The sequence below is a fragment of the Alligator sinensis genome, unplaced genomic scaffold (genome assembly GCF_000455745.1).
Source record: "Alligator sinensis unplaced genomic scaffold, ASM45574v1 scaffold1776_1, whole genome shotgun sequence".
Lineage (NCBI taxonomy): Eukaryota > Metazoa > Chordata > Crocodylia > Alligatoridae > Alligator > Alligator sinensis.
The window spans coordinates 62,113-64,995 of record NW_005843592.1 but is presented as its reverse complement, the minus strand read 5'-3'; the positions used below and the strand labels follow the sequence as shown (position 1 = coordinate 64,995).

Below are 2,883 nucleotides of genomic sequence, written 5' to 3'. Positions count from 1 at the left end.
GTGGACTAAGGGAGGCTTCCTAATCAGCCCCTGACTTGGGGAAGTGCCCCGAGTGCCTGTATTGGGTCTAGGACCCATTGGACGATCAGGCCTGTGTTCTCCAAGGTGCGCAGAGCCAGAAGTGAGTCCAGAGCCTTGGATGGTGGCAGCGGGACCCCAGGCTAGCGGGTGTGTCAGTGCAACAAGGGCCAGGCGGGGGAAGGGAGACGTGGGCAGGCGGAGGGGAGGGCACTGCCTCACAGTTATCCAGAGTGGGGGTGTTGGGGAAAACTAGTCCCCGGGTTCGTTAGGCGGAGGCTCAGACGAACGACAACAGAAGTCGAAAGACTTGATTTATTAAAGAAAGCATTCTGAACAGACAACTGCCCCGAGAGGAAACTGTCTGTTGTTCTACTTCGCGCACGACTTGATTATGTAGGAGGTATGATATAGGAAGTATGACATCATATGCACAGTAACAGATACACCAATCTATTAATAGCCACACTCTTCCTATACTAGTATCCTGTTTTGACTAAACTAGAATTGTTCCAGTTTGTGCTTAGCCTAGCAGTTTGGGGTCATGCCCTTTGACTTCCTCATGGCTTAAGCTGTGTACGTGATCTGCTCGCTCACACATAATGGAGATTCGACTCCGTTTTGTTCCCCTGCAGGAGAGGGGGAGGTCCTGTGAGGGGAGAGTGCGTGTGTGTGTGTGTGCGCGCGTGCGCATCTCTGTGTGCATGTGTTTGTGTGCACCTCTGTGTGCATGTGTTTGTATGTGCACGCACATCGGTGTGCATGTCTATGTGTGTGGCTGCATCTCTGTATGTGCGTCTTTGAGCGAATCTGTCTGCGTGTCTGAGGGTGCATCTGTCTGGATCTGTGAGTGTATGCACGTGCACGCATCTGCCTCTGTGTGTCCGCGTGTCTATGTGTGCACATCTGTACATCTGTATGCCTCAGTTTGTGCTCCTCCCCCCAATGACCCGCGCCTCCATCTGGCGCCTGCCCTGCCCTGGTTTGGTAGCACCTGCCGCTGCCCCCTCCATCACCACGGGGGGCACTGATCTGCGCCCACACCCATTCCACTACAATGGGTTAGGGTATTCATCAGCCAAATTAATCAGCCCACTCAGGCTGATATAGGATACAGAAAATTTTCTTTATATCTGTATCAATCTGATATCAGACTGATGTGTCACCCATTCCACTACAATGGGTTAGGGTATTCATCAGCCAAATTAATCAGCCCACTCAGGCTGATATAGGATACAGAAAATTTTCTTTATATCTGTATCAATCTGATATCAGACTGATGTGTCAGTGCACCTCTAGAAGAAAGGAAAGGCTGCTTGTCTCCACAACCTGGAGGTTCAGTGTGTGGGAACAACACCTCCCTGGACACATGACTACATAAACTATTCAAGGTCAGAAACCAGGAAGGGCAGCTCTGGGCAGGTCTGCAGGTCCCAGGGCCCTTGTCACTGTGGGCATGGAGCATTTGTGAGAGGGGAGTCAGGGCAGGGGGCAGCCACAACTCACCTGGGAGAAGGTCCTCTGACTTTGAGATGTCCCCACGGTCCTCATCATCACAGACCCAGAGCTCCTCCTGTCCTCGTGCAATGTGGAAGATTAAGTCAGGGGTGGGACCACGATATCCTGGTTGGGGCAGTGGTTAAAAAACATTCATGACTGGGTACTGGATGCCAAATAAAAAAAGAGTACTATATCCACCACTTGGAGGTATAAAATGGGTGTGAGACCAACAGGGTGGAGATGCAGTGACAAGTGATGTGCTAAAGAGCATAAAGATGGAGCTTTCACTATTTAAGAGACACCAGAATGAAGAGACGCTGGACACACTGGTGGGTGGATAACATCTGTCTTATCAGTGTCATTCCAGGCCAAGGAAGAGAAGTTTCTTCTCTGCAAAGGTTTAAAGCGAGGCCTGGCAGCAGTGAACAGAGTCCAGGACAGATGGCTGATCCTGACACTTTTCTGGGAGACAGGGTCCTTCCTCAATAGGGCAGAGGAAGAGAGGATTTTATAAGAACTGGAGTGGCACTGAAAGCAATCATCCCATCCAGTGGGAAGATCATCCCAGAAGGGGAGATGAGCACACAAGCCAGGAAATCTTGTAGGATTTGAAACAAAGGTCCTGGGAGTCTGTGGTAAAGACAAGGGAAGGCAGAAGGAAACACCTTTTGCAACATGTGAACGCCCGTAAGGTAGGAATGGCTGACAGGCTCTTGCTGACTAACAACTAACTAAAAGCTTTGGAGCCCTTCCCAAAGAAAGTAAGTCTTCAGGGGAACTGGAGGGAAAAGAAAGCACTAGAAAAGCAAATTGACCTGGTACAAGGTAAGTTCCTCAGCCCTTCCCACAGAAAAACCCTGTATCAGAGACCCTCTGGAAATGACAACCCATTTTCACCAGTCCTGAACCGAGCCCACCTCTTTTTATCACCACGACGGGTGTCTGACATGCAGAGAGACGTCAGGAGGAGGAAATGACAGCTTCTGTGAATGGCAGAGCAAGCTTGGGAGCAGGTCTCCAAGTACACACAGCCAGAGCCTGTGGCGATGAAGACCATAGGAAGAAACGTGGGCAGAAGCTTCCAGGGATCCAGAAATAGAAGTTCCCGGATTCCATCGTGCATCTGTCAAGACATGGCTGGATACAGAAGCACCGGGGATTACAAGAATGGGGAAGGCTCAGGTGAAGGAAGCCAGGTCAAATGAAGCCAGAGATGTCAGTGATCACGCAAGGAGCTGTGCGGAGACCATGGATTTCAACCCCAGGGGAAAAGTCCACAAGGAGGAGAGTGCTGAGAAGCCGGGAGAAGGCAGTAAGGGTCAGCGCTGACACGGCTGCAGGGAGAAGCAGGAAACGGCGTTACCC

The 2,883-nt window shown here is 50.8% G+C and overlaps 1 pseudogene; it reads right to left on the bottom strand.

The window, feature by feature from the left end:
- LOC102377712 overlaps window positions 1-1,672 on the bottom strand; it is a 6,316-nt pseudogene extending 4,644 nt beyond the window's left edge.
- Window positions 1,673-2,883: the final 1,211 nt, after the last annotated feature.